The following is a 12,823-nucleotide window of genomic DNA, read 5'->3' on the forward strand; positions in this document are numbered from 1 at the left end:
CGAAAATGCCAACATGGGAAGTTTCACCATTTTTTAAAGCCATTTTTCATTTTTTTGCCCCCTAATCCAAATGCTGTGGAAATCAATGTGCTTTCATGGAAAATTTTGGCTTCATTGAAATGGCATTTTCTGGTACGAAACTGTTTTGACAAAAATGTTCCAACCTGCTCTGGTACAGATCACATTACAATGATCCTCCCCTCCTCCAGGAAGGAATATGTAGGAGACTAAAAAGCACATTTGCCTAGTGGTTAAAACACAGGACTGGAAGCCAAGAACAGCTAGGGGCACATCTCTCTTGTGGAACTATGATAATTTACACCAGGGGAGGATCTGCACCGATATTTCTAATTACATCTCAGATACTGACTTGCTCTGCGGCCTGGGTCAAGTTACATAACTTCCCTTCCTCAGTTTCCCCATCTTTAAATAGGGATAATACTACTGACTGACCTCATAGGGGTGCTGAATGCATCAGTTACTGTTTAAGTGCCACTTTCATGATGAAAGGAACCATCCAAGTGCTCCATTTTATTATTAATAAAGATGGAGTCACTTCCATAAGAAATGACCAGCAAGATGACTCCAATTGTCTTGACTTCAAAGGGGTCCCTGCTCATTTTCATGCCTTTGTAATTTTACCCGAATGAACCCCTTTGATGTGATCAAGGGATGTGTTTGCCAGGTATGGCATTATCTTAAGCAGGAGATCAAAGCACTTCCTTTCTCTGGTCTCTCTCTTTGGAAAACTGTCATCTGATGACTTGGCCTTTGAGAATGATTACGGTTATTACTGCAGCACATACTAATGCAGGAGTAAGTGAGACCAAGACAGAATATGGAAGTTAACACTAGTGCTTTCTTCCGAGCGGAATGCAGGGCAAAGCGTCTAAAGTTCCTTAAAGGAGAATTGAAAAGCTGTCACTTTCCTGCCAAGATCTAATCTCATTGTTTCACATTCCCCCGGCAACTGCTAATTATAATCATAATGATGCTTTCCGCATGTTACTAACTGTTCCTAGGCGGTCAAGCACCTTAGAAGGCTGCCTAGGTTTGGTTGGGTTGCTGCTTCCTTTCTCTTCTTCACCCAGGGTTCATTTCACAAGGTTAGGCCCAAAGATGTGCACCTGGAAGGCAAGAGTTAATGCTATTGTAATGCCAACAGACCCCAGCCATTGGTGGGCAGGATTGAACCTGGGGCCTCGGGAGCTTAATGCACGAATCTACTGCATGAGCTAAAAGCCAACTGGCTGTTAGATAAGGCTGTAGAGCAAACTCATTTTCTCTTTCTCTTTAAGTGGTCTCAGTGCTACTAGAGGGGACAGGACACCACACCCAGTAGGTACGTGGGTTACACTATCACAGCACTTTTCAATCTAGATCACAATGCCATCACCCCCTTTAACAGACAAGAAAACTGAGGCATAGGGCGGGAAGTGACTTGCTCAAGGTGACATAGCAGGCCAGTGGCAGAGCTCTGAACTGAATGGCGCTCTCCTGAGTCCCACTCCAGTGGCTTACCACCCTTACACGATACTTAAAGAGAAATTGTGGAACTGATGCCTCTTTTGTAGCAGGGAGCCAGGCAGGTGCTGAAATGATGTGCTCCTCCCAGGCCGGGAGTGGGAAGAGGAGGGGAAGTTCAGGCCCAGCTCGGCTCCTGGTCTAGTCTTTCCCTTTGCCTAAAAACTGGCTGCCCTGCCTTTGTCTACATCCTCTGAAATGTACAAGGCTCGTCCCCATCAGCCACCTCCACTGACTCCCCTCTTCAGATCTCAGGGCTCTGCTCAGAATGGGGCTGTTTTGCATTCCATATTTGCCACCGGCCTGCTGCCACTTATTCTACTATCTCTCTTCCTTCCCCTCTAGCACCAAGTCCAACTCTCTGCTGGCACTGATGGTGAGAGAGCCTTCTCCGCAGCAGATTTCCTCACCCTCTTCATCTCAGAGACTGTCTTCTAAAACCTCCCCTGACCAATATGCTCTTTTCACTCTTGCACACACCTCTCAAACAATAGACAAGTAGGCATTGGGGTGGGAGCAAGTGTTCCTGGGGCTGGGTTCTCTGTTCAGCCCACCAGCTTTAACAGCAGCAGCAGAAGGAAATTGACACTGACTCTGCAGAGGTTTGAACTCTGTTAATTATTTGCAGATGCTGTGTTTGTGCAAGGCCCTGTACAAAGTATGGGCATTAGAATGGTTCTCTCCCAAATCAGGTCCCATTCTGTAGATACGTAGCCAGATTCTGATCTCAGGTACACTGAAGTGAATCGACTGGGCTCAGTTATTAGTGACACTCAGGCCTTTTAATGCCACTTCAAGAGCACAAAGGGGCCTTAAACTGAGTGGAAACATCTGCCCAGGAATAGCTCCCCAGTGTCCGGGATTTACGTCAGCCCTGCCCCCATCCCCCAGGGTAGGGTTAGAGCAGGAGGCACTAGGGGCGTGACCAGTGTGTTCTACTCTACAGCTATTTCTCTGCTGCCCTGGGGGACGTAGGAAGCAGAGGACAAGTTAGAGCAGACCAGAGGTGTCTCTAAAATACACAGACTCCGAACTCAGGAAACACAAAGGTGGCTGAAATCCTGCCCTCCCCCTCATCCCTGTCCCAAGTACAGGAATGGAGGAACCAAGAACTGGGCTGATGAAGGTCAGTGGAGTTGCTCTGATTTACATTGGTGTAACAAGGCCAGAATCAGGCCCACCATACCAAGCTGTCTGGAATCTCCCTTACAAAATATTTCCATGGAGTTTTCTCAGGAATCTCTCAAAGCCACTGACACCTGATCTGAAAGTCCAGTATGTGGATTACGGGTCCAAAAACAGACCGTATTAACTCCTCCCAGGCTGGCCCCTAAGGAACTGGGTTGAAAGCTTCGTGTCTGGGCTTGCCAGAGAAGATCTAAGTGGTGCAATTACAAGGCACTCACTTGGTGTCCATTCAGGCATCCAAATGAGAATCAACTCCCTTCTGAAGCCAGGGGGGAGCTGAATGGGAGAGAATGCCCGGTCCATCCAGCTGCTCCTTGCTGCTGGAATCTCCCCCAAAGGAGAGCAAAGGGGAGCTAAGGTGACACACTAATACATCAGGTATTTCAATACCAACAGGTCCACTCACCCAGCCCACACCCGCAGAGTCTGAGATGGATCTGAGCCCTCAGAAAGCGAAAAATGCTCTCTCTCTCTCTCCGGTAAAGCTGTAAAGTTCAGGTAAGGGCATTAGAGATCATTTGTACAGACAGTTTTCCATGGGCTGGAAGGAAAGTGGATGGAGCTGATTGCATCTGGCAGGCAGGGTGTGCCTTTGTAAACTAGAATCAAACCTTTGATGTGTTGCTACCTTTAAAAGATTCTCTCTCCTCCCACCACCCCCACCGGCACCCCCAATCTTGTTTTAGGCACAGTCCCCTTCTCTCAAGATTCTGCTGGAAGAAGACAGCATCATTTTTTGTATCGCTCTAGCACTCAAATCAGAGCACTTGTTGGGTGAGGTGCTGTGCAAACACAAAGGATAAACAAATGTGATTGTGATAGTAGACATATATATATATAGACCTTTTGATCCATAGGTCTCAAATGCACATTACAAAGGAAAAATCATTAGACACATTTTACAGGTGGGGAAACTGAGGTGCAAAAAGGGGAAGTAACTTTCCTAAGGGAGGCAGAGTGGCATAGCAGAATGAGCACTGGACTCAGGAGATCCACATGCTATTCCCGGCTCTGACACTGGCCTACTGGGTGACCTCAGGCAAGTCACTTCACTTTGCAGTGCCTCGGTTTCCCCATCTGTGAAATGGGGATAATGCTACCTCCTTTGTAAAGCACTTTGTAAAGTGAGACCTATATATTTTTGTCAGCAAATCATGGGCAGAGCTGGGACTGGAAACACTGGCCCTCTGAATCCTCAGCCTGGAATTTAATCATTGGACTATGCTATCTCCCTCAGATACGATGCTAGTTTTGGGATCCCGTTGACCAACCTTTTTCTGCTCAGGCATTCACATAAAGGCAGATTCTGGCCACAGCTAAACCTTTATCCTATGAAATTCAATGGGAATTTCACAGTTTGAAGGGAGAGCTGAATTTGACTCATGTGTCTATTTTCCTAATACTACTAATAAATTATATTAAAAACTATAAGGGATATTTTCTTTTGAACAGCAAGAAAGAGTGTGACTGAAGGAACTAATTATCATTCACAGCCTGAGAAAGACCCTAAACAAATTCCAGGTTTTCCGCTCTGGTGGCTACACAAAAGGAGATTTAGGTGAAAAACAAACAAACAAAAAAAACCCCATCCTTAGCAGCACTTTATTTACCCATTTAATTGATATTTCCTCTCAAAACCAAGCTGGTTTTATTGTCCAAGCTGGGTGATCTATTACTCAGCAAATGGAATGATCTAAGCTAGAGATGGGAGAGATCTTTGGGGACAGATTTCCAGGCAATTTATAGGCACAATTACACAAAACGGGAGCACTGTTGCACACCTAATTTGCACATGCAGTTAACAAAGCAGGTAACTCTGCAGGGTAAATACCCAATCAGCTATTTGTGCAACCAGTTCCTAGCCCCAACTACAGTAACTGGGGATGCAAATTAGTGCAATCGCACTAGTTTTGCACTAGCACTCCTGCGGCAAACTGCTTTGTAAATCTGGCCTGTTCCAATTCCAATATCCAGTTCAGATCAGTGCACAATTGTGGTATACTTGAAAGTACAGAACACAGCACTGAAAGCATATTTTCTCCCCCTTGTTTTAAATACCACAAGCAACACGGTTCCACCACTGCCCTCAGAATGGCCATTGACATTCACAGAGTAACTGTTCTCAAAATCAGGAAGAAATTTCTCTTGGTAGTCAGCCTAATTTTTTTCTTTGCTTAACTTAATCACATTTCTCTTAGTCATAGTCTCACCCTGAACATAATTTCTTGCTGCATCATAAAGCTGCTGCTGTGTTTTCCTAACACAATCACTGCATTGCCAGTAGATGTCTTACTGCTGCATGATGAACTCAGAGCGAGCACAAGCAAGGAAGGGGGGAAATTCTATTATGCTTCCCCCCACAGAGTGTGTGGAAATGTAAAGGTTAGTGTAAGTGTCCACTGTTCCACAAGCCTGGGAGGGGACAAAGAAAGGAAGTTATCAGTAGATTGCAAAGTACTTTACAAGGAAGACAAGGATCATTATGCCCATTTTACAGATGGGGAAACCGAGACACAGAGCACTGAGGTGACCAGCCAGAGCTCTCATCCCCTCCTGCACCCCAACCCACTGCCCCAGGTCAGAAATCCTCCTGCACCCTAACTCTCTCCCAGAGCCCATACACTCCCTGCACTCCAACCCTATGCCCCATCCCCGAGCCCCCTTCTGCACCCAAATTCCCTTCTGGAGCCTGCACTCCGCACCCCTTCCCATGCCCCAACCCCCTGCCCCATCCCTGAGCCCCCTCCTCCACCGCAAACCCTTCATCCCCAGCCCCACCCCAGAGCCTGCACCCCCATTCAGAGCCCCCACCCCCTCCTGCACCCCAACCTCCTGCCCCAGGTTGGAGCCCCCTCCCGCACTCTAACTCCCTCCCAGAGCCCGCACGCCAGGGCCGGCTTTAGGAAGTGCGGGGCCCAATTTGAACATTTTTGGCGGGGCCCTGTCAGGAATGACTAAAAAAAAAAAAAATGTAAAAAAAAGCCTTTCATTTCTTCCATGTATTATTTACTTTCCATAACTATATAAATAATACAATTATATATTATGTACATTGCGTCATATATGCTGTTGATTGCTTATTAATGACCGCCATTTCACATGTGTGGGTCCCTGCCACTCTCTGCAGGTGTGCACATGTGTGGGTCCCAGCTGCTCCCTGCCCCCCTCATTGAAGCAGGTGTGCAGGGTTACTGCCCTGGGAACTGCAGGGGAGCAGTGGACATGGGGCTGGCTGGAGGCAGAGCAGGGGCTGACTGGAGGTAGGGTCTAGCTGCAGGCAGGGCAAGGGCTGCAGGGCTGGCTGGAGACGGGGATGTGGGGTGGGCTGGCTTCAGGCAGGGCCGCAGGGGGATGCAGCAGGGGTTGAGAGGGCTGGAGACAGAGGAGTGCAGAATTGGCTGGCTTCAGGCAGGGGAGTGCAGCGGGGTTGGCTGGAGACAGGGCAGGGGGTTTGGGGCTGGGTGTGGGCAGGGTGTGCAGGGCTGGTGCGGGCAGGGTTGTGTGGGGGCTGGCTGGCTTTGGGCAGGGCCATAGGGGTGTGTGGCAGGGGGTGGCTGGAGACAGGGCACGGGGTTTGGCAGAGGCTGGCTGTGGGCATGGAGTGCAGAGCTGGCTGGCGGCAGGGCAGGGGGTGCAGCAGAGGCAGCTGGAGCCCCTGCCCTTTAAATGGCCCCTGGAGCCCCCCGCTATCCCAGGGCTATGGGGGCTATTTAAAGGGCCCGGAGCTCCAGCAGGGGGAGCGGGGCTGCGGGGCAGCTTGCCGCTCTCCGACCGCGGCTCCGGCCAGGAGAGCAGGGCTGCAGGGTGGCTTGCCGCACTCCGGCAGGGAGAGCGGGGCTGCTTGCTGCGCTCCAGCCGGGGCTCCTGCCGGGAGAGCGGGGCTGCTTGCTGCGCTCCGGCCGGGGCTCCGGCCGGGAGAGCGGGGCTGCTTGCTGCGCTCCGGCCGGGGCTCCTGCCGGGAGAGCGGGGCTGCGGGGCTGCTTGCTGCGCTCTGGCCAGAGCTCCCGCTCTCGGCACGGGGCCCTCTTAGGCACGGGGCCCGATTCCTGGGAATCGGTTGAATCGGCCTAAAGCCGGCCCTGCCGCATGCTGCACTTGATCCCACACCTAACCCCCTGCCCCATCCGTGAGCCCCATCCCACACTCTGAGCCACTCTGCCCCAGCCCAGACTCCCCTGCTGTACCCCAAGCCCCTCATCCCCAGCCCTACCCCAGAGCCCACACCCTCAGCTGCAGCCTTCACTCCAAGCCCCTACCCCAGCCCATTGAAAATTAGGCTGGGGAAGAGTGAGCGATGGAGCGTGGGGGGATGGAGTGAGCGGGGGTAGGACCTCCGAGAAGGGGCAAGGCAGGCGTGTCTGTTTTTTTGCGATTAGAAAGTTGGCAACCCTACATATTGGTACCAGTGAGGCTACACCAGGGAACTGTGCCCACCTGCTGTAGGGTTTGATTCTGGCTTAACCCAGCCCAGTGCTAGGCCTGCTTTGGCCTGAGGTTTCTATGCAGCAGACTCTGTTATACTTATATAATATTGTGTGTTCTGGATTGCATCTCTTACAGCTATTCTCGGAGTACTTATCCCATACTCAAGGTCCCCTTTCCAATATATCAAAAACCACAATAGTCAAGAATTACACTGAACTGCTAAAATATTAGAGAGAGAGAGAACACTTTTTTGCAATGTTTTGAGCCTCCTGTCACTGGGAATTTTTAATGCATAAGAGGCAGAGTAATTTTCCTCCAGCTCCACATTAATTCCTACACAATATGCACTGGGGATATTTTTTTTACAAGACATTTTAAAACTAGGCCTGGAAACAAGCAAAATCCATTACTGAGTTGCAGTAAATTCCTAGAGGATTCTACTCACTTCTGCTTCTACTTCAAAATGGCTACACACACACACACACACGTTCTTTGAACGTGGCTGTCGGTGTATTTGAAGAGCCACAATTTTGAAGAAAGGAAAAGAGGTGCAAGAAAGCTTACTCAGCAAATTTATTTTACCTCTAGCTTCACACTCTAGAAGCAGAAACGGACATTTATGGCACATCCTCGTTTTTAAGACCTAGAAATTGACTTCAAATGTGGACGCTCCGAAGAGAATGGCACCCTTAATATAATGCCAAGCCCAGCTTTATTCTCAGAATTGCAGCCACTAGAAAGACTCTGGGTCCACCAGATTTCTCTCTTCGAGATGTGCCTAAATCAGATCCCTAGATCCAGCCCGTGCCCAGAACTTTGGTAAAGTTAGCCTCCAGATCCATAATGATCTGAAACAAAACCCTAAACCTGAATAGACCCGTAAACTTCGAAATTCAGATGCCAGACAGGCTCAATTTTCTGTCTCTTTATGATATCCTTTTCTTCTTAACAGAGAGAAAAAAAATTAAAATGATTGAAGGTTCTTGTGATTGTTTAGAGTAAAAATATGCTACATAATATTGCAATAATAGAAAAGATGAGTGATCGATCGGGTCATCTCTAATGGAAAAGGGAGAGGGAAATAAGGAAAGAGATGTAGTGTTACAACTATCTGTAATTAGATAGACAGATCAGATAGCTGGACGGTAGTACATAATAAGGCATGGTCCAACGCTCACTGAAGTTAACAGAAGCCTTTCTATTGACTTCCAAGGGCTCTGAACCCGATCCCAAGCAACCAAAAATCAGTGAGGGTTGAACATCAAACTCTTTAAAGGTTTAGATCCGGCATTTGTTCAATCTGCTGAGTTTGCAACAGTGGCATGGAACTCTCATAAATTGGTATTTCCCACTTCCAAGTAGGGTAGAAATACCTCAAGAGTTCAGATTATACAATACTTCCCAATTCTTTAATAGCCCAGAAATGCATAGGCAGGTGAGGATGAAAAGTTGCAAAATATATCCAGATATTGTCTTAAAGGTTTGACTCAGGTTCAAAGACCAGCCAGAGAACTGGACTGGTTCTGATGTTCTCGAGGGATTCCCCAGACATCCTTACCCATAACAACAGTAAATAAATAACACTGCTTAGGACTTTCCATGTTCACAGGGCTGCACACACATTAATGAACTCCTCACACGGCCTCTGGGAAGGAGAAGTGGGGTGTATTCCCATTGTATAGTTGGAAAAACAGCCTGAAAAGTTAAAGCCAACATTTTCAAGAGAGCCAGTGGCTGTAGCTACCCCACTCAATCCATGCTGGATCTGAATTTTCAGAAGCTGCTGCACTGACTTCTGTTTGGAGTTCGAGATGCTCATCACCTCCCAAAATCCAACACTTGGTGTGTCAGGTCAAAGCACTTCCAAACGGAGGCACCTAAAATCAGAAGCCACTTGGGGAGACTTTGTCATAAGTAACTTACCCTGGCCACCTCTTGAGTCTGTGGCAAAGCTCGGATTAGAACTCAGAACTTTGTGACTCTCACCTCAACACTCCAGTTGCATGCAGCTTCCTGGATGATCAGGCATCATTTAGGGTTGTGGCAACTAGGGTGACCAGATAGCACGTGTGAAAAATCGGGATGGGGTGGGGGGTTAGAGGCCTCTATATAAGAAAAAGCCCCAAATATCAGGACTGTCCCTGTAAAATCAGGATACCTGGTCACCCTAGTGGCAACAATTTGGCTGGGCAACAGGTAGGATGGGATTCCTGCATCACATCAGTCCTTTTACTGGAGAAAAAATACACCCTACATGCTCACATGACCTCTTTGCTGCTTTCTTTCCTCCGTATATGCTGTTCAAGCCAGCACGCGTCAAGATCAGGAAGAGCAGCAGTGAATTCAAGTGGCAAGTGTGGAATGGCAAGGCACTTTGTTGTCACAGCTGAGGTTTTTGGTCTCTTTCCCACAACTTCCTTGTGATGTTTTATTAACGCATACGTACAAAGTCTAAACAGACACCGAGACTCCCCATCAACACAGAAGGCGAAGGCATCCGCTAGCAGGAGGGGGGTGGAGGAGGAGATTTCATCTCTGTTCTATTTTTAAGGCCAAAATAATGATTTTATTTTTAGACTTTCAAACAAAACCAGAGGAAAGAGAGCTAGCGGTATGTGTACCTTACAAGCGTGGTTTGGGTTAATGACTGCTGAGAAAGCACGTCCTGGGCCTCGGGAAAATAAAAGATCCATTCTCCTCCAATAAATTGCTCCTGTCTTTAACATATAAATGACCCCCCGCCCCCCCCCTTCTCTTTCCCTTTGGACTTTGTATCATTGTCATCTATTCTGCCAGACAACAAAACAGCTGAACTCATCAGCAAAATTTATAGGCCAAGTATTTGCGCTGGTCATCAGTCTGGGCCGATGCTACAAAAGGGGAAGTAGGGCTGTGGGGTGGGGGAGAGGAGGGGCGAGGGCAGAGAAACTCTCTCGTCTTGTGTGAGAATCTGTCCATGTGCGTTTGTAAGTTTGCCGGTATGTGATTAATAAAAATCTGTATCTGACTGTAGGAGGTATGACTGAATCTTGCCTTGCGTGAGTGTGGGAGTGATTCTAACTTGCTTGAGAAATTGCATGAGAATGTGCGTATGTAAGCAATGGCTTGTTTGACTGAGTGTGTGCGTGTGTGTTTTCATTGTAGACGTAAAGGTCTGCTTGTATGTGCTAGATCAGGAGCAGGCGACCTATGGCACAAGTGCCGAAGGCAGAACGTGAGCTGATTTTCAGAGGCACTCGCACTGCCCGTGTCCTGGCCACCAGTCCGGGGGGCCTCTGCATTTTCATTCAATTTTAAATGAAGCTTTTTAAACATTTTAAAAACCTTTTTTACTTTACATACAACAATAGTTTAGTTATATATTATAGACTTATAGAAAGAGATCTTCTACAAACGTTAAAATGTATTACTGGCAAGCAAAACCTTAAATTAATGTGAATAAATGAAGACTAGGCACAGCACTTCTGAAAGGTTGCTGACCCCTTTGCTAGATTATTGGACGGTCTTGGTGAAAGGCAGCATGTGTTACTGGGATTATAAAGGTGTGTACACGCTTGCTTCAGAGCGTGTCTGTGTTCTGGCCTGACTGCCTGCGTATGTTTGTGGGAGGTTATGTTTGTGCTGGTTCATTTGAAAGTCTAGATGTGTCTCTAAAAGTTGCATATATGTGTGTTATGGTTTGAGTGTCTCTCTCTGTGGGTCTGGTGCATGTGAATGTGTAATATATGTGTAATGTGTGTTTAACAGTCTGCATGTGTATGTTAAAGCGCAAGAGTGTGTGTGAGCGCACACGCGTGTGCACAGACATGGACTTGCGTTAGAATACGTTAAAGGGCGTGCAAGAGCCTCATTTGAAGAGGCTCCATGTGATTGTGTATATCTGCCCTTAAAAATTGCATTGCCGCAGCATATAAATATTTATATATGTAACTGTCATAAATCTGTCAGCTTGGCAAACGTATGAGTCGCCAAGGTAACTTTGGGAGATTTTTATTGAAGAACTCATAAGCTGGAGTTGAGGAATAGCTGAAAGAAATGAGAATTAATGGCTACTCAGCATCACTATCATAAAGTTAGTTATCCCGAGTTTCAGAAGATGAAACAGACAGGATGTTGGCCAATGTAGGTGTAGCTTCAGTATGCCAGACTCACTTAAAGCTTAATACTCTGATTAAAATGGAATCACGATAGCGGGTCAATATGTTCCCTGGGCAGTCAGCATTGGGAGGCTGCCTACTGAAGTCCTGACTTACACTGTGTGGTTTTAGTTGATGCTAAAAAACTTCAGAATTTTCTAAGTGACAGCTTATAACTGCCCTCTTGAAATGAAAACCAGTTCCCTCAGTGAGATGTCCCTGCCTTTCAACTGTGCACAAGCACAGGTTTGTTATTGTAGGGTGCACTGGATTGCACGCACCAGTTTGTTATTGTAGAGTTAAGATGGAGCTTAATAGCTTTACCAATGGGATTATATGATGAGGTTGCCAGCAGTAGCAGTGGGCTGGACCCAATGATCCAGGATCTCCCTTCTAGTCCTAGTTTTATGGGGAATCAGAGTGCATGGTGGTTGATGACCGTAGAGCTGGTGAAGGGGACCAGAAGGCATGCCTGGTTTTCTTAGTGCAGTTGTTTATGCGGGTCACACCAAGTGATTTATTATTGCAGGGTTGCTCTTGTGCCCTGGGCTTTACCCACTGGTTTGTTATTGCAGGGTTGCCCACAGGCACTACACGACATGCTCTGCTTTATTAGCACTGGCTGCTTATGAGTGCTAAGTGGCAAGCGCGGTTTTCTTTTTGTAGGGTTGTTCACAAGCCCTGAGATGCATACAGCACTTTACCAGTGAGGGCTACAAAGGGGCAATGGGCAGCATGCTCTGTTTTGTTAATTTAGGGTTGCTCGCGTGCGACGGGTTTCCAGTGTTTGGTGGTTTATTTGCTTCCCAACAAAAACCACTGTTATTTGCTTTGAACCGAAAAATGAGTCAGATGAATTTGACAAAGAACAAAACTGAGTCATATGTTGGGCTTGCGAAACATGCCAGTGTCCCTTTAAATGTGGCACAGTGGATGATGTCATTTCTAAGTGAGCCTGGCTTAAAGGAACATACACACCATTTTGATCTCAGTTGCATTAGTGCAAATCAGTAGCTCTTCTGGACTACGTGGAGATATCTGAGTTACACACATGTAAAGCCAGAGTCAGTCCCATTCACATGCTGGGACTGAGTGGAAATTGTCACTTCACCTGAGGGCTTGTCTCCACTTACCATGGATTGACACTGCGGCGATCGATCCACCGGGGGTCGATTTAGCAGGTCTAGTGAAGTCTACAGCCTACACTTAAAGTGATGGCAACATAATGCAGGGGTTGGACTAGATGATCTCCTGAGGTCCCTTCCAACCCTAATAATCTATGATTCTATGATAATTATGGCACTCAGGGATGTTAAAAATCCCTACTACTCGAGCACTCTAGCTATGCTGATCTATCCCATGGTGCAGATACAGCTAGGGCAACAGAAAATACTTCCATCAATCTAGCCACTGTCACTCGGGGAGGTGGTGCTCCTACGGCAATACATAAACTGCTTCCCTCACTATAGGCTACATCTACACTATCTGGTAACGCCAATGTAGCTGTGCTGGGACAACCTCTATAGTGTAGACAGAGTTTCGTTACACAC

At 47.3% G+C, this 12,823-nt stretch overlaps 1 protein-coding gene across 14 annotated transcripts in view; it reads right to left on the reverse strand.

Moving 5' to 3' along the window:
- The window catches only part of CELF4 (CUGBP Elav-like family member 4), an 885,612-nt gene that overhangs the window by 536,483 nt on the left and 336,306 nt on the right, over positions 1 to 12,823 (reverse strand). The gene's annotated exons all lie outside the window — the stretch shown is intronic.

This window comes from Gopherus flavomarginatus, chromosome 3 (genome assembly GCF_025201925.1).
Source record: "Gopherus flavomarginatus isolate rGopFla2 chromosome 3, rGopFla2.mat.asm, whole genome shotgun sequence".
Classification (NCBI taxonomy): Eukaryota; Metazoa; Chordata; order Testudines; family Testudinidae; genus Gopherus; species Gopherus flavomarginatus.